Genomic DNA, 26,775 nt, shown 5'->3' with positions numbered 1-26,775 from the left:
TTGTCCGCATTAAATGTTCTCCTGCGTACAGTCACTATGCTGCGCTGCGCAGTCAGTGGTTCTCCAGTGTATCTGACCGCCTTAAGCACATAATGGCCCACTAGTGGATGCAGCCCTGCCCCCACACAATGCACCACAACGGCGCCCGCAGTGCAGCGCACAAGATGCAAGCATCCCGTCCACCACAGCACAGAGCGACAGCCAGGCCGCCCACCCCAGTGAACCGCATTACAAATAATATTTACATAAGTTCCTCACCCCCAGTATATCCTCTTATGTTAACTCCTTGAGGCAGTTAGTATAGTCAGCGAATGCCAGTATTGAATGATGACATGCGTCCTGATCGTCCCAGCCATCAGCTTCCGCCATCCCAGAGTTCCTGCGCATCACATATGTGCTCCCAGCCTTACAATACACAGGCCCTCATTACAACTCAGGCCGTAAGGGGTTTACGGCGCCGTAAACAGCGCTGACCCTTACCGCCTGAGTACGAGGTCCCTTAGCGCCATGGAGGTTTTGGAGGCGCTAAGGGACCATGGAGTTAATTACGCCACCGTAATTTACGGTGGCGTAATTAACGCCTTCCCCACTCCCATTATGCCCTATGGGGCAAAATGGGAATGGGGAAGGGAAAATGGGAAAATGGGGATTTACCGCCCCGCCAAGGTTGGAATGGGGCGGTAAATCCGCCAACCACCATGGCGTAAACGTAGTTTACCATCAATGACATACAAAATATTGCCGGGTATACCATGTAGTATTTACGTTTTCTGCACCTCGCTCTCTCCTTTGCCATGTCAAAAGCCTTTCTCCTTTCCAAAACATCTCTGCTTAAGTCACCAAAGATCATGATCTTGTGGCGATTCGAGGAGAGGTCCCAAATTTTGCGAGCTTTTTTCAAAATCATCTCCTTGATGGGGAACCACAAAAATGTCACGACAAAGTGCCTAGGTACTTGGCCCAATGCAGGTTTTGGCCCCAGGCTTCTATGCACCACTTTTGGATCCAACTTTAGTAGGGAGAACAAAGTCTTTTCCAGAAAGCCAATGGGTTTGCCCCTCTCCACAGTCTCTGGAAAGCCATCAATCCTGATGGTATTTCTTCTGGAGGAATGTTCCTGTTCAGACAACTTGAGAGTTAGCTTCTCATTTTGGGTTTGGAGATCTCTCACTTGGTCAGCCATCCTTACGGTTTTCTCATCCACTGATGTTAGGTGAGTTTCCACTGTGTTCATCTTAGAAGTCAGTTTCACATACCTCTGTTCAGTAATGAATAACTTGGTCTTAATCTCAGTTATATCCAGGGTCACTTTGGTCAAAGGTTCTAGTAATTTGTCCTCTCTACTTTCAAATATATCTTCTCCACAGTTTTGCCTCTTGGCCGGCTTGGATGTTTCGGCAGTCCCTGAGTCAGGCATTATAGAGCCAGAGGGGGTCTTCAGTTCAGTTCCAGGGCACAGAGCTTAGCCTTCAAGCTGCCATCTCTGGAGCTGACAGTTCTAGAATCTGGAAGACCATTTTTTAAAAAATGTTAACATCTTTTTATTAGTATGTCAAAAAATACATTACATCACAATATGTTACAAGGGTATTTTGCACATTCATAAACACTTTCTTCAACTACATTTCGTGCAGTATACAATTTTAAGTAAACATTACAATCAAATGTACCCCCTTCGGACACACTAAACAACTTTCAGTTTATGCAAGCAGTAAATTAAAAATATACCCACAATTCCTTTCATGACACATTCACAGATACAAAACTTCACACAGACAAGAACCAGACTAATCCACTATAAACAGGGTAAAGAAGAAAGAGATGAAAAAATAGAAAGAAAAGAAAGAAAGAAAGAAAAAAAAAGTAGTGAAGAGATCCCACTCCCCAATATTATCCTCATCTAGGATATTCAGTCATATAAGGCATTGAATGGCGCCCATATCGAAATGTTTTCCTCCTCTTTCTCTTTAGCCTGGAATGAGATTTTTTCATAATTGGATAAGGTCTGCAATTCCACCAAACAGTCTTCTACTGAAGGCTTCTTCCTGGTTTTCCAAACCCGGCGAATCAGTCTAATTGCTACTAACATGACCTTATCAATCCAAACGTTGTATTTTATAGAATTTTTACATCTAACCCTATGTAGAAGTAAGATTATATTAACCGCCGATCTCTGTAAAATTATGTTTAGAATCATTTCTATCAATCACCTCATTCCAAAAGCTATTAACTCTTGGACAACTCCAAAGAAGGTGTAACAAGGTACCTTTGTCTTTTCCACATCCCCAGCATAAATCATCCATTCACAGTTTTAATTTATACATCCTAACCGGTGTCCAGTACACTCTACCTATAATTTCTGTCTGATCATACGTAAATGTAAGTCTACTCCCAAGTTGGCACTCACTCTAATTTTATACTTCCAATCGTTATCTGTGAAGTCTACATTCACATCCACTGACCATGTCTCTCTCAGTTTTTCCCAAGCCTCAACATGTCTGTCTTCCAATTGCATAAAGTTCATGTATGTACGTGCATTATACTCCTGTCCCAAAAGTAGCTGACACAAATCAGGTTGAACTCCCATGGAATCATTGAACATATTTCTTCTGAGATGAATTAATGAGACTAAATCAACGTATCTATTTCTTTCGCTAGCAGCCAATCATATTTTCTCTGTACTTCTTCAAATGACAGCAAATGATCTCCATGAAGTATATCTCCCAAAATCAAAATACCCCTCCTGATCCAACTCTGCCATTTAAGGCATCTATTGTTGATCTGTAGCACCTCATTATACCATAATGAAGCATCTTCACTAAATCCATATGTCTGTTAATTCTCCCACAACCACATCCAAAAAAACTTGTCTAGTAGCCATTATTGATTTCAGTTTCAGTCTATTGGCCAACAATTTCCCCATAGTATAGAGGCTCTTTAAATGATACGGACTGCAAATATCTCTTTCCATGTGCAACCAAAGTGTAATGCTCACCCGGTATCCACAAGGACGTCACTCAGCCTGTTCTGACCTCTTACGACCTCAAACCCTTCCCTGGAGTCTACTCGACTGGAGACTGGAACTGAAACACAGGATTGGTAGAGTTTAACTCCCTATTGTCTGTGTGTGCTTGAACCCGTTCTTCCCCAGGGTCCAACCCTTCCCTTTGATCCACAGCTCACCTTGTTTTCTTGGAAAGTGTGCTCTCTGTCCTGCTTTCAGCGCAGGGGAGCGTTGATTGATGCGGGCTTGTTGCTGCCTAGTTACTTCACTGGCAAGAGTCCGACAGGTAAGTATAATGAGTCTTTTGAACAGTTCTCTAACTTCGTTCCTTTCCTTCTTTAGATGATGGCCTGCGTCCGGGGATGGCGACGTGCTGCTGAGATGAGTAGCGCTGAAGGTGAGTGAGAGCGCGATGCGACCCTTTCGTATTTGTATTGAACGGAGTTCTTTTTCTGTGTCTTTTAGGTGCCGTGACGTTTTCAGTGTGGATGCCGGTTATGAAGAAGAAATGCGGTGAGTAAGCGCGGTATGCGGCGCCTCTAGATGTTTCCACGCTAACCTGGAGTGTCTTTTCCCTCTTGCAGATGGATGAGAAGTTCCGGAGACAGAGTTCCCCCAGAGCGGCTGGGATTCAGGTAAGCGTTTGAAGCTCGTACAGTCTTTAAAAATAAGCGAAGATTTGCTGAATCCTTACTAATGCCTTTTTCTGTACTTTCCCCTTTCCTTAGGAAGCGGCGTGCCGGGATGGGAATGACACCGCCAAAGATGCCCGCAGAACAGAAGAAGCAATGAATGATGGGCAGAAGTGCCGCAAGGTAAGGCTGTTCCTAATGGTGTTCTTGTTCTTGCAGGAGCTGAGTGCAGAAGAAAGATGCAGGCCTACTGGAGACCGATCCGAACACGGCGAGTGTCACGCTGCAGGTGCAGAAAACACAAAACATGTTTCTCAGCCTGGGCGTGGCTTAAATAGTCTCTGGGTATCCCAGGTGTCTCTGGGCTGAACCACACCCAAAGGACTAAACTGCACATGCAGTTCTGGGAACCGAAATATGTGGGGGCATCCAATGTTGCCCCATCAATGCACTACAAATCCAATCCCCAATGTTATCCTATGGGAGTGAGTGAGTCTGGTGCCACAAGTGCCAATTCTGACTCCAAGTGGGTCTTTGGAGGGATGGAGAGGCCCTTGAGGGCCATGTATGCGATTATGGCCTGGCTCCAGCCTGACATCTTGGAGGACTGGGGACATGAGGGGCAGGAATCATGACACAAAGAGCTCCTTTAAAATCACCATCTTTATGATAATAAGATCCTTTCTTAAGCAAAAACGCCTTACAATATTTTAACAAGTCAGGATAGCCAAAACCGCCCTCTTCAACCTTCTGCATCAATGTATATCTTTGAATTCAAGGTCTTTTACCCAAACTCCATAAAAAAACTTTGGAAAATCTTATCAATCTGCAGCATCTGCTTTTTGCTAATTGAAAACTGAATTGACTAGATAATATATGGCACTTTCGGCAATAAGACCATTTTAATGGCATTGATTTTTGCCCATAAAGTAAGTTTAAATCTTTCCCATCTTCTGATAGAGTAAGTAATTTTGTCCAGTACCTTATCAATGTTGTGTTGCATCATTTTTTTAAAATCACCTATGATATGTATACCAAGATATTTAACACCCTCAGGAGACCATTTACAATTCCACACTTTTAGAATGTTTCTGCTATGTATTTTCGCTAGCGGGAAAATCTCAGTCTTGTCCCAGTTCACTTTATAACCAGATAACATACCTACTTCCTGAAACATCTGTTTTAATAATAATTCACAAACTTCCGGGTTTGACAACAGGACTACCATATCGTCTGCATGGGATAAGATTTTAACCTCTATCTTCCCAACACACAATCCCTTAATTTTATCACATTGCCTAATATAAGCAGCTAATGGCTCAAGTGCTAGGTCACATAAACATGGAGACAGAGGGCATCCTTGTCTCGTGCCTTTAGTAAGAGGAAAAGACCCAGAAATCAAACCATTCACAGTCACTCTTGCTTTGACCTCATGATGAATACATCTGATCATTTTCATAAAAATTGGCCCAAAACCCATCCTCAGAAAGGTATACTCTCAGAAAGGTATACTCAGAAAGGTTCTCTGCATCAAAAAATACTATGATTCCCTTTGAGTCTTTATTATAATGTTCCCCTATAACGTTTAATACCGTCCTGATGTTATCATATCCATACCTCCCTAGAATGAAGCCCACCTGAGACTCATCCACCAAATCCCCCATATTAATCATACGCCTACTTGCCCATATTTTGGTAAATATCTTAATGTCCACATTTAGCAACAAGACTGGTCTAAAGTTCCCACACTTTTTGTGATCCTTACCAGATTTTGGAACAACAATAATCATGGCGTCCGTCATTGATTCACATATAGTTAATGTCAATAAAGAATTATTAAAAAGTGTACATAAAATTGTCGACAACTGACTTGCAAATTGTTTATAAAATTCTGAGATGATCCCATCAGGCCCCAGCGATTTCCCATCTTTCAATTTTAAGATAGCAGTATTAACTTCTGCTAGATCTATCATAGATTTGAGTTACAATTTTGTATCCATTCTCAGTACCGTAAGAGTTACTTTATCAAAAAAGTCTCTACATCTGTATTATTAGGATGTAAATCCTCCTTATATAATGTCTCATAATAGGATCTGAATGTTTCACAGATATCTGCACTCCTGTGGAACGATTTTCCTTCATCATTTTCAATGGAGGACATACATGTATCAGTCATTACACCTTTAAACCTATTTGCCAAAATTTTACAATTTTTGTCCCCGAATTCCCAAAAGAATTGCTTTGTATAACACAATCCTTTCCCTGCATGTGTCTGCTCTTGATTTCTCAATTCTTCCTCTAGTTTTCTTAATTTAAATTTTTTGAATTCCGATTCCACTTGTGCACAAAATTTTTGTAGTTCTACAACCTCCTTTTCAAGTTTTTCAATCCTTTCTCTTTTTTCCTTTTTTTGCATGCAACGCTCTACAAATCATTTCACCCCTCAAAACTGCCTTAAAGCAATACCATACTATCTTAACATCTGCTGAGCTAGTATTTTCCATAAAATATCCCTTTATGAAGTCATCTAGATATTTACCTATTATTGAATCTTTAAGGGCATTCGCTTGCATTCTCCACGTGTTATTTTTCCTCCATATAATATTCAAATTAATGTTTAGATCTATTAACGAATGGTCTGAAATACTTCTTTCCCTGTCTGATCAACCAATCTGTCACTTATCCAAACAAAATCTATCCGAGAGTATGAATTATGAACCATTGAGTAAAAAGAGTATTCTCTATCTCTTTAATGGAGCACCCTCCAGATGTCCACAATATTATATTTAAACGCAAACTGTTTCAATTCTGCACTAAGTTTTTCACCATTGTACCTGCAGTCTGATCTCCTGTCCAATTTACTATCCATCACTAAATTGAAGTCTCCACCTAAAATTATAGCTTCTCCCTCCAACTCATTCAAAAGAATATCCATCTCTCTAAGAAACTTCATATTTGGTGTGCATGGAGCATATAGTGTCCCAACAGTCATTTTCTTCCCATTATATATCACATCAATTAATAGAATACGTCCCTCTTGATCTTTTACTGTCTTTTCAATTTTAATCGCTAAACCTCTTCTGAACAATATGCTAACTCCCCTACTTGCGGATATCTACGATTAGACAAGTAATCCCCAATGTGTTCATTTAAATGTGTCGCTTGAAGAAATATCACATCCCCTCCACATCTCCATACTCGTGCCAAAGCTTTCCTCCGTTTGATCACACAACCAATGCCCTTAACATTCCACAAAACAAATTTCAACTGATCAATAACTTACTATACAAGTATTACTATTTTATCTGCCGATATGAAACTAATATGCTTAAACTTTTTATCTTTAGAATCAATCATGAGACAAAAGCATTTAATAAAGAGTGGGAAACGAAAAAAAGAAGGGAAATGCAAGGAGAGTGAAGAGAAAAAAAAACGAAAGTTACACCCACACACACATATAAAACAATAATAAACACATATGAATATTTATCTGATCCAATAGTCCAACAACAATCCGACTTATAATAAGCAGATTTATATACATCCAAACATCTATCCTGAACTATACTCACCAGTCACCCCAGACAATTTCTTACCAGCTTTTCCACTTCAGAGTGCAACTTGAGCCGCCAATACCATTCCCTAAGTCTTGTTTTTGTCAGGTTCCTGCCCAAGTGCCCTCTGTGAGCTCCTTCTAAGATGTGTTCATTACTCCTTTCTGGGGTACTATCTTTTCACCATGTAAAAAAGCATGCCATTTACCACCCACCCACAACTCATCCCGAACTTGTTAAACTGGTCACTTAGCCCTGCTGCCCGGGATGGACACCCTACTGCCAACAGATATTGGATGGTGAATATTCTGTATCTTGCCCGCTCTCTTTTTTTTCTCTAGTTCTACAACATCCCCCTCTGCTACTGGTGCTTAAATTGACTATTGATCATTCTCAAGGTGCTTTTCTGCCTCCTTTGGTGGGAGACACGAGAGGCAGTCTACCACTACATGGTTTATGCCAGGTGTATACACTGCTGTGAAGTTATGCTCTTGAAATGCTAATCTCCACCTGCTCATTCTTGGGGACCAGCACTTGTTATGTCACTTTAATGCATGGACCAGTGGTTTATGGTTAGGGTTGATTGTGAATGGCATACCCCACAAGAATAATTAAAAATGTTCAACTGCGCAGTGGCATGCAACAATCTCCCTTTGTACTGTAGACTAGTCTTTCTCTGCACCCTGTAGTGTGCCTAATGCAAATGCTACTCTCACTTCTTGTCCATGGTGTATCTGGTTGAAGGACGCCCCTATACCCACATTACTTGCATCTGTGGTAAGACTGGTGCAGTAATTTGTGTAAAACATACCCAGCGTGGATGCTTGAGATATGCTTTCTATGATGTGATTGAATATTTCCTGAATAATATTATGCTAGACCCAAGAACGCTCTTAGTGTAGCTTCATTGCTGGTTGAGAAGCTTCCTTCACTCCATCAACCAGGCTGGTGTTTGGTCATATCCCCTTGTCATGTATTACATGACCCATATAGGTGATTTTCTCACTCTAAACTTGCACTTGTCATGCTTTATGGTTAGCCCTGCTGATTCTCTTAGGATGGTCAGCACTTGTCTAAGGTATCTGTCGAGTTGGTACAGGTTCTCTACTAATATGCCATCCTAGTAACATCCTACGTTTAGGATAGTGTGAAATAACAGTTCCATGATTCTCTGGAATACAGCAGCTGCCCCAGCTCTTCTAAGCTGGTCTGCAGAGCAATCGCCGTCCTGAAAAAGCACACCATCATCTATGCTGCCAGATTTGGTCCGACTCTCAGTCCACCCAGGACTGCACCAGCCCCATTCCAGCCTTTTATAGTCCAGCACCGTCTAGTATTTTGCATACAGTTGCTGGACTCTCTGCACAGCAAGCTGGAACCCCGGCCCAGGTCCTCTCTACCTGGATGAACCCAGTAGTACTGCGAGAATCCGTAATACACCGGGACACGAATTCCCCCTGCTCTTTCAGTGGAGAAACTATCACACCACATAGTTCCTGTCCTGAGGAAGGCTCCGACTTCTGATGCCTGATAGGCACGCCGAAACGTGTTATCCATGTGTTTTGTTCCCTTCCCGTTTGGAAGTACCCTGGGAACAAGTGTTAGATCTTACATACACGTTAGCAGATAACCATATGGCAGATAACCATATAAACCAAGTTGACTGAATGATTTCACTTCTACCAACCAGGGTAATCGTTTATACACCCTGGTAATACTTAGTCCACAGGAACAATCCATTTCCTGGGAGGACTTTTTCATCAAATTGAGTTTATTGAAAACTATCCAAACTGCTTCCTGATGAGTATATCATTCTTGGTATACTAATGTATATATGATGAATGTTATGTTTTATGTCTTTTTTCGTTTTGATAATTGTTCCTTAATTCGTGTACAAATGTCATTTGAACAACAATATGTATTTTGAATAAATAAACTTACTGTTTGTACTCTTAGGTCCTTTTTTCTTTGGGCTGTTGTTCCTGTGACTTTCTTTGAAAGCACATACCTTGTACTAATATGGAGATTCAACTGAAAAAACGGACAGAAATTGGGACTGTCACTAGCGTGGGTATCTCTTTTGGTTCTTTGTTTAAAACATGTTATTTGCCCCTGCTCACGCTCGCACTCTGGGGCTTACCTATTGTCTGTACATAGATGCCAGCCTAAATGGCATCCTTCTGAACCTATATGCTCCAAATGCTATGAGGTGTTTAGAATCATGGTAGCGTTCTATAGATCTAATGTGTCTATCTACCCAGATCCTCCATAATTAAATTGTCCTGTTTTCTGTAAATGACAATCAGGCAAACAAGTTGCATTTCATCCTCCTGACATCTGATGGCGTTAGTGTAGATCCTGTGCTCTTCAGCTACTTGATTTTCTCTTCTGCACCTGTTGCAACTGGTTCCTCTGGCAGGACAATTGAGGTTGTTGCAAAACTCATAGATGTTCCCACAAGAGTAGCAACTGAACATTTTCCTCACATTGGTTATTTTGACCTCATTGTTTGTTCTCTGTCCGTCAGTTCTGGAGTTAAAGTTGGAATTTTTTTCCTAGTGTTTGCCATTTCCTACTCTAGCCCTCACTGCTTGACACTGACTTGCATCACTCTTCTCATTGCCAGCGATTACTAAAGCGTATTTCCTCGATTGCTCTGCCATTTTGGCCATTGCTATGGCTTGTTCCAGACTAAGATCCTTAATTAGCAGCAGTCTTTCCTCATGTCATTATCATTCGTACAACGCACCATTTGATGAAGACTTTCTGTGAGGGGACCAAAGTCACAGTCCTTTTCTGGGCCGCTTAAGGTATATGTGTTCATTTGTTCATTCATGCTTTTTTTGCGGCAGAAAACCAAATGGCGTTTCATCACAACGTTTTTACTCAGTCTGAATTTCTCGAGTGCCCTCACTGTGGCTTTGTAAATGCCTTGGACATCTCTCAACTCCTCTCCAACAGTCATTTATTCCAGGTTCTTGCATATTCTGCATCCCTTAATGGCCAAGCATTTCAAAAGTAGGGCCTGTTCATTTTCTGGTTCAAAGTTCTTGCCGCCAATAGCACTTAAATATGTGTTAAACAGTTTTTTCCAATGAGACCACATAATGGTTGGTTTGTTTGTTGTAGGTTGAAAAGTAGAGAGCGATTGAATGTTAGCATTCATGGCTTGGCACTATAATTAACTAAAATAACTTAAAAAACGAATCATAACAAGCAAAAATAATTACCCGAAATCACAGATCGACACAAGAAGCTAACACAATATGTTCAAACAATTAGTTAAAATAAATATTCACATGTACCTGTGACCACTGTTGGCCTCTGCATAGGGACCTTAAGTCGGTTGACCAGGTCTCTCTCGCCATCTGACACTTGGTGTGAATGGATTCACTACAGTAGGATTTCTTACTTCTTCATAATCATTCCTTTTATTGTAGATTTAGTTCTGACAATATCCGGTGTGGAGAGACACGCCCCTGCTATGTGGTAGCTGGAGTCAGCAGGTGTTTAAGCAGCGCAACAGCAAGGAGACGTGCAGTGCACCTTGTCACAAAGACTGGGGCCAGCTGGTATTCAGGTACATTTATTTGGTATTCAGGGGGCTCGCTCGCAGGCATGCCGCAGTGCTCCCTCTCCTTGTCTCTTTGCGTCCTTGCTGCAACAACTGAGCATGAGTGGATTTCAAGCGACGTGTCTGGCGAGAATGGGGAGAATACGGAGTGCGTAAGTCACGCTCATCACAAGAATCTGTATTATGACTACAGCTAATTCGATCTGTACTGTTTTCTAATGTAGACTAATAAAGCATTAGATTAGACAGCAAGAGTGGAGTTTGGATGTTATATGTCGTGCGTTTGTCTGTGCTGCTATGCCCATGGGCCACTGTTACAGCCCTTTGTAAATAAATTAAATAAATAAATAAATTTGATAAGAAGATAAGGTTCCATTTCTTTTTATTTTTTTCCAATAATAGCTGAGAAGAACAAGTTACTTACCCCTGGTAACATTCTTTCGACTGGATGTTCCTCCCACGTATTCCTTATCTTTGATATTTCCAATATACAGCTTTGCCGCTTCAAAATTTCTTTTCAGCATGGGGCGTGTCGACTCGATGTTTCTCAGAGGCCTCTGTCTCGATGTCAACATCATAAAAGGTATATGTAGCACACGCAGCTCACGTTGGCCTCAGATCCGTTTTTTACAAGTGAAGCATTTACCTTATGTCTGACGGTTACTCCTCCGGAGAGAGCGTAGACTGTAACCGCAAGGTAAATTGTACTGCGGTTAGGTTGGGAGGGGCGATAAGGAATATGTGGGTGGAACATCCAGTCGAAAGAACGTTACCATGGGTAAGCAACTTGTTCTTCGAATGGATTGTGTCCTCCCGCGTATTCCTTATCTTTGATACACTCCCAAAGCAGTTTAAATAATTTGGAAGAGGGAGTAGAATTTAGTAAGACATAAAATGTTATGGTTGTGTTTGCACTGATTGCAACACTGCTTTGCCAAATGCAGATTCCTGACCCAAAGAAGAGTCTAAACTATAATATTTAGGGAAGGTGTGTACAGACGACTGTGTGGCAGCTGCACATATATCCCTTATTGGAATCCCCTCGGTAAAGCAGAAAAAATGCCTTGCCCCTGGTCAAATGAGATCTTAGGTGTTCCTGAGGATCTTTCCCCGCCAGTTTGTAGCATTCCGATATTAACAATATAATCCATCTGGATAGAGTTTGTTTGGTAATAGCCAAACCTAATTTGTGACATGAATAGCCCACAAATAACTGGTCATCCTGTCTTAACTGTGTCATTCTGGAGATGCAAAAGCTCAGTGCACATTTAGGGTCAAGCCTGTAAAGCCTTTCCTCTTCCTTCCCAGGATGTGGTGGAGGATGAAAAGATGGTAACGTTATCTTTTGAGTGAGATGAAACTCAGAGACAATTTTGTGGAGAAAAGTGGGTTTCACTTTCAGTTCCACCTTGTCTTTATAAATGATAGTGTAAGGAGGCTAGCAGGATAAAGCCTGTAGCTCACTCACCCTTTGGGCATAAGTAATTGCCACCAAACAGATTGTTTATAAAGTTAGTAGCCTTAAAGGACAGGAGTGTAAAGGCTTGAAAGGAGCTCCAATGAAAAGGTTCAACACTAATTTGAGATCCTAAAGTGGGACTTGAAATGGGATTGGAGGGAAACATTTGTCAGCCCCTTTAAGAATTGTACTATTAGAGGTATCTTAAAGTAAGAGACTTCCTCTGAAGCGCGCTTAAAAATAGAAAGTGCTGCCAAATATCCCTTGATGGTACCAATCTGGAGTCCCAGATTTGCCAGATGTAGCAAAACATGATAACACCATCAGAGATCTTAAATAACTCTTTCACTGTACTTTAAACACTTTACATTTAGTATCATGCAAATTTCACTTTTACATTTCACTTTACTTTAAACATTTTACTGTAAGTATCACAACCCCTCATGGCTGATGCATATCCTTTAAATTCACCTTAAAGACATCAACCCTTCTTAGTTGATGCAGCAATCCAACCCTTCTTAGTTGAATGCAATCTCCCATTAAACTCATGGGTTTTGACCCACTACATGTGCATTTTCTCTTGAATGCACACTTTGTACCTCTAAATACCCTTGTACCTAACCAAACACCAACAACACATGCGGTATGGTTAACAATATAACCTAATTTCTTATACTGAAAGAACATTTCGGACCACAACACTTAAACATGCCCACACGACAACGGCCCAACACAACACCTCAGGGTATCACTATAAACAAAGTTTTCTATTATCACTACCATTTACTCATCAGTTATCACCATTACGCAAAATACATCTGCATGTCATTTACATCAATTCAGAATATTGTATACACCATAAGATTTTGCAATATTCTTTTTCAATATTCATTCAATTTTTCCTATTTGAAATTTCATTTGTTATAGCATAGTAAAATAATTTTCTATATTCACTTAACATGTTTGCATTATAACAGTGCTGCATTCACATTTTAACCTTAAATTCAAGTGTGCTGGCTTGATCAGGGCCAACACATGTATGACATTACCAAAAGAAAAAACATTTTGCAGCCCAAACATTTCCTAAAAAAAAACATTTTGCCTCCCAAACATTTCCATCTTCATTGCACAATTCAAAATTCTTGCATTTAAAAAAACATTAATAATAATCAAATCCAATTACAAATGCCACTCATCTTGTGCATTGCGTGTACAGTCTCATACCCTTTTTTTTTTTTTAAACACAAGCAAACTTCACTCATTAACTTTACAGCTACATTATGGCTGCCAATTACATTCACTGATTAGCTCACTTATTGATTTACAAACATTCCACGCATTGCTTAATGAATTCAGAGCTGCACACTTCCTGATCCTTGCTGTGTTTGCTAATATCAAAACAATGTCCAGCGTGTAATCCACAATAATGTAATTTCCACTGTCTCAAAACCGGAAACGCTGTTTCATTTTACTGTGCGGATGTCAAACATTTCAGTCTGAGAGACGTAAGAAAATTTCACAACCTTTCGGCGGTTATCATCTACACAGCATTTAGGTCCTTTCCTCTGACCTAAGTAACATTCCACATGCTGCCTCATGTACAACACTGGCAAGCGCCATCTTCTTGTGGCGTTCTATGGACGTCATCATTCACTTGTGCACGTCGGAGAGGTCGGATCCTATGGGCCTCCCAAACCAACCGCCATCGGTGCTCACGCTTATAGTATATCAACATAGGGAGCCCTTCTACATCGTTCCCAACTTGCAGCCGCTGGACATGTTATTTTTTTCTCCTAATACCGACAGCATGAAACACCAAACTTCACTGGGGGGCACACCCTCCACTTTGAATGGAGCACCATCATAACAAACCTTGCTGCCCCTCCTGGTGGCCATCTCACAGCAGCATCCAACCGTAAATCACTTTCTTTATTAAAAGGTTGTTCCTAAACATGTGTGCGCACCGCTTCAATAGTCCTTTATTATTACCACTTTTGTAAGCCACTTTTTAATATACAGGTGGCAGAGCCATTTTTGCCACGCTGGAGACCTCTGGGGACTTCCTTGCTGGTGGGGGCCTCCCTCCCAGAGAGCCCAATGTCTTAATTATTCATTTTCTGAGCAGGATGGATTATTTAAAAGCATGGGGGAACGGTGGATCATGCTGCAGCTGCGTCCCCCTACCACAGCTCTCCTTACCTTTACATCCAGTTGCTGTAGTTCCATCTCTGATGCAGCCTTACTCTGTCCTGCGCTTTCTTTTCTTTTTTTCTTCAGATGTGGGTTCTTTTAGCTTTCTTTCAGCTTCCTTTTTGCCAATTGTTATGTATTGATGTTGTCATCCATACACAGACCAGCTGTGGAGCCATAAGGTTTTGTACAGGTCAGCTTTATTGTACATATTTACAATTGTACAGGAACCAGTTTCTCTTTGTATGTACATAGATAGTTCAGGTAGTCACGGTAGACATCACAGGAACAAGAACAGGTAAATATATAGACAGATACCCACCAGCCATCCTTACACACCCAGCTCAGGCCCCCCAACTGACATTAATGGAACACTAACTCACAGACCCACTCAACATTCTCCTGAGCTGCTCATCATTCATGCATCAACATTCCAATGGCATGCACTCCTGGCCAGTGACCATTCAAGACTCACATCATACCAGCAGCCCAATTATTTCCAGTTAGAGGTAATTATTTTAACCGCAATTAGAATCAATAGATCGAATAGGGAACATGTTTCTTTTCCATACGTACCTTCCAACATTACGTTCCATATAGTAAAAGTTTAAAATTAAAATCTAATTTTAACTTAAAAATAATTACTTTCCAAACATTATTCCAAAATATCTTAACATATTTCCATTCAACATACATGTGCTTATAAGATCATCTGGTTTCATAGCACGACCAGCACTTGTTACCTTCAAAGAGATTACAATGAAACAGACTAGAAGAAGAAATGAATACCCTGTGTTGGAAGAGGAACAGGGTCTGAATTAAGGTAGCCGAGGGGCTGGTGTGTGAGATCCAGCTCCAAATGTGCAGCCATAAATTCTCTTCATAAATTAAGTCACTCTTGTTCCCATGGTTTTTTAGCAGCCCATCTTTGTTCCTCTGTTCCATTCGTGTTAAGACGTTTATAATATATTGAAGCCTCAAAGAGGAATAATTTCATAAAATGTATTATGGGAATCCTATCTTCCAGTGTTTTATTTAAATAATTGATGCTTTTACACAGCCCAGGTTTCCAAATAATTGATTTACCATTTAGTGAAATGTGTTTGTTGTACCATATACATTGCGCTATAAATTAAGCAGGTTTTTAACATATAGGAACAACAAAGTCCTAAGACAGTCCGCTTACGTTTTAATACATACATTCTCAGCCCATTAATGTCTACCTTGTATGTAAGTCTTCAAGAGAAAGGGGAGCCACCAATAGCTCCTCTAATAAACACCATGAAGGTAAATCTTCACTATCTTTGTTTAGGTATCAGGGCCGAATGGTAAAACTTGAAATTCGGAAATGTAACTCCTCCATTATAGGTCAATTTTGTAAGCTTACCAAGAGAGATTCTATGCTTCCTTTTCACCCAAAGAAATTGTGCCACGGTAGATTCAAATGATTTAAAGAAGGAGGTGGAAAAATGAAGTGGGCAGCATATATAATGTATACTGTACAATGGGTGAAATAATTGTAATTGTTTAATGTAAAGGGGACCATGAGCTCATTAAGTTTAGAAAGCAATAATTTAGAATTCTGTTTCATAGTATCTTTATAAGAGGATGAACTATAAATCTATAAATACTTAATACCTTTTGGGCACCGCTTCATCCTGGAATTCAGAAAGTCATGTTTCATGCAATATATATTCATGGGCACAATTTTAGAGTTGTCTAAATTTCATTCATGCAAAAAGAGGTATGGGGGCCCATCTAACGAGAGCAAACAACCAAATAACCTGTTCTTTGGGAAGGTGCCCACTCGGGAGGCTCGACAACCACGTTTTAGCTCACTGTACCTTTCATAGAGGAGAAATTCCATTTGCATATCAGTCTGGTCCCACCCACTTGGGCAGTCCAGCAGCGAAATACTAGGTAATTCACCTCTGAACAAGAGTACCAACAGCAACCCCAGACACATGTTTTGGCCTAGTCGGGCCTCATCAGTGAGGTGAAGCTGTGCCTCTCTAACCACTGTGAGCAAGGGGTCCACATCTGGATAAACCTAGGTAACTTAGGGTGAAACCCCAAGTTCAACAACTGTCATGGTGCATGCTCCAAAACCCCTGGAACTGTTGGGCCCACCCCAGTCATTGACACCCAAAAGAGCTTATCAAGCCCCAAAGGAGTGCCCCAAAACTTCTTGGACTCAGTCCTGGCGCCGGTGGTGCCAGGCTCATAAGTTGGGTTGAACTGTATGGGACTACTTAATCAGCCTAGTGAGGCTGAGCCTTTCTGCATACCCAGGGTGTGGCTGAGGGACTACTTTACCTGGAACTACTTGCAAGGCTATTTAAGCCACACCCTGCAGGCAGAACACGCTTCGCGTTATTCTGAACTCCTGCAGCGTAAAGCTCACTGTGTCTGCTCTGTCCTCGAACTTCTACAGCTACGCCCGTTCTGAGATTTCCATTCATCGGTACCTGAAAGAAGAAAGAGAAGAGAACAGGAGTTATTACAGCGACGAAGGCCTTACGTGCAGTTCTCATCCATCGGTGTTGCCTTCAGCTGGTCTTTGGATCGCCGTCCTTGCAGGAAAGAAGGCATCCGCGCAGGCATCCAATACTCACCTGGGGGTCTGCATTCCTCCGGAATACCTTGGAGTGGTTCTTCCATTCGCCGTCTTTGGAGCCGCGCTGCGCCTGCACAGAAAGAAAGGAAACAGCAGGTTAGTCGCACACGAAAACGAACAGTTATTCAGACGTGCAGCGCCACTCATTCGCATTAACACTCAACTGAAGGGAACCTGCTCTGCATCCAAGGAAGAGCCAATTCTTCATCCAACCACAAAACACGTTTAAACCTTGGACAATAAAGACTTTGAGCACCTATACCAAGCATCCATTGGCATAGAGACTTACCTGCTAAATCCAGGTATTCCAGACTCTGCAACAGCCACACTGGACCACTGAAGTAACTGGGTCCGGGGAAAGACTGTGCTTACTGCGCCCCTGCTAAGAGACAAGCAGGACGGAGAGCCAACCTCACAAAACTCAAGGTGAAACAGAAGAAGAGTTGGGCATCAGGAGGTAGAAGGAGGTGGACCTACTCAGCCCCACTCAATAGCTAATATCTTGTTTCAACATTGCAGACAGACGCCTCCTGGGGTGATAACAAGGGAGAGGACATCATCATTCAAGCAGTGCTACGCCAGTGCAGACATCATTTGTTCGGCTACGTGCTATGCCCCCGTGGAGACCAGGTGAGCATGACAGAACGCGAAGCCTTCTACAAATTCTCTACCTAGGCGTCATGGAAACCTCTGAGACATACCAGCTAGCCCAGCTTTTGGGGGAACTCAGGGCCGAGGTACACTCAGCCCGGCAGGAAACCAATGCTTTGAGGAGAGAACTGATCGTGGCCAAGGATCGTACTGATGAGCTCGCCAGACAATTGCTTCAATCACAGGCGGGCCAAACACTGTTACCAGGATTGGGGTCAACGGTACCGACTACACCAAGCATTCCAGTCCAAGTGGTCCTTCCAGGAGCCGTACCTTTGGCACCTCCTAAACGCTTTGCAGGAGACCCAAAAAGGTATGCGGTTTTTATAAATCAGTGCTGACTACATTTCCTATGTAGACCAGGAGCTTTTCCAAATGACCAATCTAAGGTAGCCTTTGTGCTGTCGTATCTCAGTGGCAGTGCTGCGGACTGGTCGGTACCTCTAGTCAATCGGGACGACCCCGTCTTGCGAGTCTTCCAGAGGTTTCAATTGGACATGGAGAAGTTGTTTGCCCGCCACTCTCAGGGTCAGGCATTGGATAATGAACTCTTGTATCTGCGCCAAGGCAATCAAGATCTGTTGACGTACATCGCAACCTTTAATAGACTGATAGTGGAAACCGATTGGCCGGACGACAAAAGAACAACCCTGTTTTACTGTGGTTTGAGAGGGGAGTTAAAGGATGTTTTAGCTCAAGTGGTCAACCCTCCCAGTGATTGTGCGGAATACATAGATTTGGTGGTTCAGCTTGATCATAGACTACAGAACCGTAAGGCAGATTGAGCTAGAATGGACACTCGGGTATTTGTGCACCCAAAGGACAATGCATCCAAAACCACCGATTTGGCCGAGCCCATGCAGATCGGAGAAGTGTGAGGGCTGTTATCCTGAAAGAGATAGGAGAAGGCAACAACAGTTGTCTTTATATTGCGGCTCAGCCGGCCATTTCCTCCGAGCGTGTCCTGAGCGTGCCCCGTAAAACCACCCAAGAAAGCAGTTGGGGTTGCCGGCAAAGTTGAAGCAGAGCCGGAGTCGGAAAACTTCCTCGCCCGACAAGTGTAGAGGTCCGCTTGCCAAGCGAAAAGAAGGACTCCCAGACCTCGCACCTAGCTTTGCCAATGATCCTCATAAATCACCAACAGCCGTCTCGAATGCATGCAGTCAGAGCATATATCGATAGCGGAGCCATTGGAAACTTTATGGATCAAGAATTGGCTTCAAGGATAAATCTTCCTCTTTGCGAAAAGGCAACAACAGACTTAGTCACCACTGTCGACAGAACTGAGATTGCTTCGGGTCCAGTAACGCACTCAACGACGGAGATGACACTTTTGTTCCAGGACGGACATCGGGAAGCCATTGTGTTTGATATAATCAAGGCTCCACAATTTCAAATAATTCTGGGAATGCCATGGCTAGAATCACACAATCCTTGCATAGACTGGCATGCTAAGAGGCTGACCTTCTCAGCTGACTGTGCTCGTACTTGTTATCAGACAAAGGAACCTTTGGTCAAGGAAGTGACAACAATCAAGAGTCTGACTAATCTGCTACCTCCGGTATACAAAGACTATCGGGATGTTTTCCAGAAGGATCAAGCTAACACTCTTCCTCCCCATAGATCGTACGACTGTCAGATCAACCTTATACCTGGCGCACAGATTCCATGCGTTCGAATCTATGCGCTCACTGAACCTGAAAATGTGCATTTAAAAAAGTATCTAGACCAGTACCTGGCTAATGGCTTTATCCGCCCGTTCAAGTCCCCGGCAGCCTCACCCTTATTCTTCGTGCCTAAGAAAGAAGGAGACCTTAGGACTTGCATCGATTACCGCGCATTGATCCAAGTCACAGTTAAAAACCGTTACCCCTTGCCGCTAATTCCTGAATTATTGGATCAAGTTAAAGATGCCTGAATCTATACCCAGCTAGATCTCCGAGGGGCATACCACCTGGTACGAATTAAGAAAGGGGACGAATGGAAGACCGCCTTCCGCGCCAAATACGGACTATTTGAATACCAAGTAATGCCCTTTGGCCTTTGTAACGCCCCAGCGGCGTTCCAGTATTTCATGAATGATGCCCTGCGAGAATTAATTGATGTGTGTGTCATAGTATACATAGACGACATTCTGGTTTATTCCCCATCTGAACAAGAACATGTGAAACACGTCTGTGCGGTTCTGCACAAACTTCGGCAACACAGACTATTTGCAAAACTGGAAAAATGCTTCTTCCATGTTACTGAGGTCGAGTTCCTTGGATTTGTTCTAACCCCTCATGGTGTACGCATGGATTCGCGGAAGGTTGATGCCATCCTCAACTAGCCTTCTCCAACCTCAATTAAAGGAGTTCAGAGCATGCTCGGATTTGCGAACTTCTATCGTCGCTTCATTCCAGGCTTCTCACAGCTAGTACATCCCATCAACGCTCTACTGCGAAAGAACAAATGTTTTCAATGGTCTGAGGAGGCCGAGAAAGCCTTTCAGGATTTAAAACAAAAATTAATCTCAGCTCCAATCCTGAAACACCCGCGTCCAGACCTACCATACGTGGTTCAGACCGACGCTTCCAGTTCGGCAATGGGAGCGGTCCTCTCGCAAAAGGATCCTGAATCAGGTCAACTTCACCCAGTGGCCTTTTGGTCACGGAAATTCACAGCACCAGAACGGAATTATGCCATTACGGACAAGGAACTTTTGGCCATCAAGGCGGCCTTCAAGGCATGGCGCCATTACCTTCTAGGAGCAAGGCCTACAATTACAGTAATCACTGATCACCGCAATCTACAGTACCTGAAGGTGGCAAAGGCTCAATCATCTCGGCAACTCCGTTGGGCATTGTTTTTCACTAAATTCGACTTTGTGATCACTTACCGACCTGGTTGTCGAAATGGAAAGGCAGATGCCCTTTCTCGCATAGGAGTAGAAGAGGAATCTATCAACCTCGACCCGGTGCCCATCATTCCCGGAGAGAAAATATTAGGAATTACAACATCTCTAACCTTAGATGACATCCACAAGGAAATCACTCATCTCATGGATACTAACACTCTAAAAGATTGGCCCACCAAAAGTGTTCACCATACAGTTTCAAACCACTTACCATATTTTCTCGTCTTTACCTACCCAGCAAGGAACTCCAGAAAAGGGCCATCTCGAAATTCCACAAATCACTGGTAGAAGGTCATCCTGGGATAGCTAAGGCAGAAGCCAAGATCAAGCGACACTTCTGGTGGCCAACATGGCGTAAGGACATCAAGCAATTTGTACTATCCTGTGGAATTTGCCCACAAAACAAGGCCCTGAAGAAGAGATCACCAGGTCAACTGCAACCACTGGCTATTCCGCCTACGCCTTGGCATACATTGTCTCTAGATTTTATAACTGACCTCCCTCCTTGCAATGGGTTCAACACAATTTTGGTGGTGGTGGACTTGTTTTCGAAAATGGCTCATTTCATCCCACTGAAGAGCTTACCCTCAGCCTCAATCCTGGCTAAAGAATTCTTAGAACAGATAGTCCGAATACATGGATTCCCTTCCATCCTAATTTCATATTGTGGCAGCCAATTTATCTCACGATTTTGGAAAAATGTTTGCGAGTTAGCACAAATCAATGTAAGACTCTCCACCAGCCACCATCCCCAGACTGATGGTCAGACTGAGAGGACCAACCAGACTTTAGAACAATACATCAGATGTATGTTACACCAAACAGAAAGCAGTTGGAAGGGTATTTTATGGATAACCGACTACGCCTACAACAATTCCCTGCACTCCAGCATTGGACAGAGTCCTTTCTATACCATTTGCGGGTTGCATCCACGAACCTCTAATCTTGACCTGCCTAAACCTCTGGAAATACCAGCAGTAAGAAGTTTGCACACTACTATCACTCAAGCCTTCAAACAAGCAACTGACCATCTAAGACAAGCTAAAGAAAGATACAAGAGATCGGCAGACATGCTTAGAAGTGAAGCTCCAAAGTATCAAGTTGGAGATGAAGTCTGGCTGGTGTCAAAACACATACGAATGAAAGGAACCCGCACCTTCAATCCCAGATATATAGGTCCATACACCATTAAGGCATTCATCAATCCGGTAGCTGTGAGACTGAATTTACCTGCACACATGTGGATTAATCCTGTGTTTCATGTCTCACTTTTGAAACCAGTGCAACCAGGAACCCGAGTACTGAAACCACCAAAACCGATATTGGTCGACGGAGAACCTGAATTTGAAGTTAAGGATATCCTGGACTCGAAGATCATCAAATCAAAATTATTTTATCTATTAGACTGGAAAGGATATGGACCAAATGAAAGGTTGTGGGAACCTAGTGAACACATTCATGCACCACGGTTGTTGAAAAGGTTTCATCATAATCACCCGAGCAAACCGGGACCAATGGGAGAACCCACCGTTAGGAGGGTCTTCGGGGGGAGTGCTGTCATGGTGCGTGCTCCAAAACCCCTGGAACTGTTGGGCCCACCCCAGTCATTGACACACAAAAGGGCTTATCAAGCCGCAAAGGTGTGCCCCAGGCTCACAAGTTGGGTTGAACTGCATGGGACTACTTAATCAGCCTAATGAGGCTGAGCCTTTCTGCATACCCAGGGTGTGGCTGAGGGACTACTTTACCTGGAACTACTTGCAAGGCTATTTAAGCCACACCCTGCAGGCAGAAGACGCTTCGCGTTATTCTGCACTCTTGCAGCGTAACGCTCACAGTGTCTGCTCTGTCCTCGAACTTCTACAGCCACGCCATTCTGAGATTTCCATCCATCAGTACCTGAAAGTAGAAAGGGAAGAGAATAGGAGTTATTACAGTGACGAAGGCCTTACCTGCAGTTCTCATCCATCGGCCGTGCCTTGCAGGAAAGAAGGCATCCGCGCAGGCATCATATACTCAACCGGGGGTCTGCATTCCTCCGGAATACCTTGGAGCAGTTCTTCCATTCGATGTCCTTGGTGCCGCGCTGCGCCTGCACAGAAAGAAAGGAAACAGCAGGTTAGTCGCGCACGAAAACGAACAGTTATTCAGACGTGCAGCGCCACTCATTCGCATTAACACTCAACTGAAGGGAACCTGCTCTGCATCCAAGGAAGAGCCAATTCTTCATCCAACCTCCGCACGAAACCGCACCTGAAAGAAAAGACAAAACACGTTTAAACCTTGGACAATAAAGACTTTGAGCACCTATACCAAGCATCCATTGGCATAGAGACTTACCTGCTAAATCCAGATATTCCAGACTCTGCAACAGCCACACTGGACCAATGAAGTAACTGGGTCCGGGGAAAGACTGTGCTTACTGCGCCCCTGCAAGAGACAAGCAGGACGGGGAGCCAACCTCACAAAACTCCAAGGTGAGACAGAAGAGGAGTTGGGCATCAGGAGGTAGAAGGAGGTGTACCTATTCTGCCCCACTCAATAGCTAATATCTTGTTTCAACATTGCAGACAGACGCCTCCTGGGGTGATAACAAGGGAGAGGACATCATCATTCAAGCAGTGCTATGCCAGTGCCGACATCATTTGTTCGGCTACGTGCTGCGCCCCCGTGGAGACCAGGTGAGCGTGACAACAACATACAAAAAGAGGTTTGGGAGCCCCTCTAATGAGAACGAAAATGGGTTTCTCCTTTAGAAATTGTGAGGAACGCGAACAGCAAATTAAAATGGTGTCGTAACAATGTTTTTTCTGGATGGATCATAATTTTTCAACGATGTGCTTGACTTATTGAAACTCATTTTCACAGTCGTCATTCCAATCAAAAACAACTCCCTTTCTGGCAAGTTTCCATTAGCAAACCTGGAACAAATCGAGAATAGTATTCTGTCATTCCTAGAAAACCCATTAACAGTTCATTGTTCGAGGAACTGGAAGGTATACTAATGTTGTAGACTAACTCTTGTCTGAAGTTTACATTTTTCTTTGCTTAGCGTCATTCCTGTGCATCTCAGTATTTTAATGCACACTTTCATCTTTTGTTATGTTCATAAAAATTGTTTCCATAAATTAATACATCGCCCTGAAAACACACAATGCCTGACCTTCATGAAACAATTGATACATACATCTTTGGAATACAGCTTTCTCTGACACTACTCCAAAAGGCTTCAAAAAAAAGGTAGCAGGCGCGCCTCTCCAGAAAGAACATGGCATGATAACCTGTTCTGAGATGAGAGTTTGCAGCACACGCTTTTTGCTCACTGTACCTTTCACAGATGGGAAATATCCATTTGCATATCAGTCTTTGTCCCGCCCACATGGGCAGTCCAGCACCGAAATGCATTGGCAATTCCTCTTTGAACAAGAGTACTAACAGCAACCACATACACGTGTTTCAGCCTTGTTGGGCCTCATCAGTGAGGTGGAGCTGTGCCTCTCTCAGCACAGTGAGCAGGGAGTCCATGTCTGGCTGCCCCCAGGTAACTCAGGGTGACCAACCCCAAGATCCTTGCAAATATTGCAAAAAAAGGTAGCAGGCGCACCTCTCCAGAAAGAACATGGCATGATAACCTGTTCTGAGATAAGAGTTTGCAGCACACGCTTTTTGCTCACTGTACCTTTCACAGATGGGAAATATCCATTTGCATGAAATGTCTCTGAAGAGTGGGCACAGCTTTTATGTAGTTTAATCTTGAACAAACAGAAGAATCAGAACTTAATCTGATCCAAGGTATGCTCACTTCCGGCTCTCTTTCTTGGAGTTGCTTAAATCTTTAGTATATGTTGTAATATTGTTGTAATATTCACACCATTCATTGAAAATTAATTCACATTATACTTAAAATCATGAAGCATCATCCCTGTGCATCTCAGTATTTTAATACCTTTAATCTTTTGTTATGTTCTTTAAAATGGTTTTCATAAATTAATACATCGCCCTGAAGACATACAATGCCTGACCTTCTTGAAACAATTGATACATACATCTTTGTAATACAGCTTTCTCTTACACTACTCCAAAAGGCATTCACACACACTGAAATAACCTTTTCGGGGTTATGAATGCTGTGACATTCTTCCATGACTGATGTAATTTGATCTGATGGTATCCAGATTTTAAATCAAGTGTAGAACACCTCTTGCAACAATAAGTGTTAGGGAGAATTCTCTGTTTAGGCTGAATTTCCTAACCTAGTGAGTCCCCCAGCAGCTTTGCTGGATTTCTGGAGTTTGTTTTTTTCCATCCTGCCAAAATTGAGACTCTTTTTCTCCCACTCTTGGACATGAATGTGTGTAATTCCTTTTAGTGTCCATGTGTTCTATGGGCTATGGGGTCTTTTACTCCATAGGGTCTCATATGTTTTTCTATGTGTGTTACATCGCACCCTCTGTGCCGTAACACAGAGGCGTCCTAGCGGACCTCCATCATAGACTCCATACCCGGGGACTGACTACTGTCTCCCCGGGCATGTAAAGTCACCATTGGCTTTACTAGACCTAAATTTACTAACAGAACTAGTACAAACCATCCTATTGTGGACGTACTAGTAGGGGTAATTCGATTACTCCTAGGTCTGTTATTCGAGGGGGCACTGTCCCGTCCCCCCTCGTCGCGTTTTGGCTGGTGGCAGTGGAAACTACTTGTTATATTCGACCCCGAATATAACCCTATGGGATTCTTCCCATTGTTGGAGATGGATACTGTTTCTCGTTAATCTCTAACATACCACCAGTCTACTTATCTTAAATAAGTCTATCGGATGGTATTTTCTGCCAGAACTCTGCTTTTTGAAATGGCGTCTGTGTTCATCTCTGTGACTCCTAAACCAAAGGTTGAGCCCTTTGTTCCACTTTTGGCGGGCTTCTGTACAGAGATCCTCCAAAGTGGTGCCATTCTGTCTGGGTTACCACAGGGCTGTGGGAGGGGGATTAGGCACCCTGGACCGAGTTGCCTTGCCAACTCCGGTCGTACTCTGGTGTGATTGGCCCAAGTGGTGAGCCTCCCCGCTCACCACTTAGCGTGTTTTGAGTGACAGCTAGGCTGAATGAATGGGGGTTTTCTGCATAAAAGCAGGGCTTTTGGGACTGGATCTTCAGAAGTCGCCACAGGACCTAAGAATCCGACGAGGGTAAAGCTGAGCCGACCTGCAACGACGACACCTCCGGTGGAGCCCTGCTGAACCGACTCACCACTTCCCGACGACAGAGGAGATCTCCCTGCCGGAGAGTCTCTTCCCCTGACTGGTGGGAACAACCAGTCCCCTTTGCTTTTTCTTCGCCTCAGGACGCAGTGGTCGAATTGCCTGTGCAGAGCACCTCGGCAACCGGATAGCCACTACCCCTGTACCGCGACCAAAAGGTGGTGCCTTGTGACGGAGCACTCCGCGGCTGGTCTCTTCCCTGGTGGTGCAACGATCTTCAACTTTCCTTCGACGACGAGATCATCTCTTCTCTTGGCAAAGACCGGACGTGCATCCACCACCAGGAACAACTGGCCCCGCCGGAGCTGTCTCTCCACAATCAAGGTACTGTGTCCGCCTGGCTTCCCTTGTTGCCGGATAGAGTGAGGTGTCTTAATCCTCGCCTCTCCATAGGGTCGCCTCCAAGCTTTCTCTAGCGTGTTGATCTGAACTGGTTCACTCTGCCGATAACAATTTGCTTCAAAGACTCGAACGCATTTCCACTAAGATACTTTTTGGGACATATCGCCTTGCCTCTCTCCGAGTGGGCCTGGCCTCTGAACTTTATGATCTACCGTGGTTCCTGTCTTCTTGCCTTGCATTTGCCCGTAAAGTATTGGAACCGTGTTGATTTTTTTCTCTCCCGTCCTAACAAATACTAGAGTGCCATCTAGATTGAAGCATACACCTCTGTCTGCAAATAAGTGATGCTGGTAAACCTAGACTTGTCGAACTATTGTTAGGGGGATTGATCTTTTTCTTCGTAGAGTAATTGTAATTGAAGTGTTTGCCGTATTAGTGCCAGAGTGTTTTCTATAGATGTGTCGTTATAAATAAATACCTTTATATCTTTACACTGAAGCCTTGTTGCGTGTTTGCTTGTCTTACTGTGTAGAATTGCCCTATTTTGTATACTCCACATACTGCCTAACTCTTCTTGAGGGAAGTCTGACTGC

This window comes from Ambystoma mexicanum, chromosome 4p (genome assembly GCF_040938575.1).
Source record: "Ambystoma mexicanum isolate Mex_15411 chromosome 4p, UKY_AmexF1_1, whole genome shotgun sequence".
NCBI lineage: Eukaryota > Metazoa > Chordata > Amphibia > Caudata > Ambystomatidae > Ambystoma > Ambystoma mexicanum.
Note: the sequence above shows the minus strand (reverse complement) of the source record.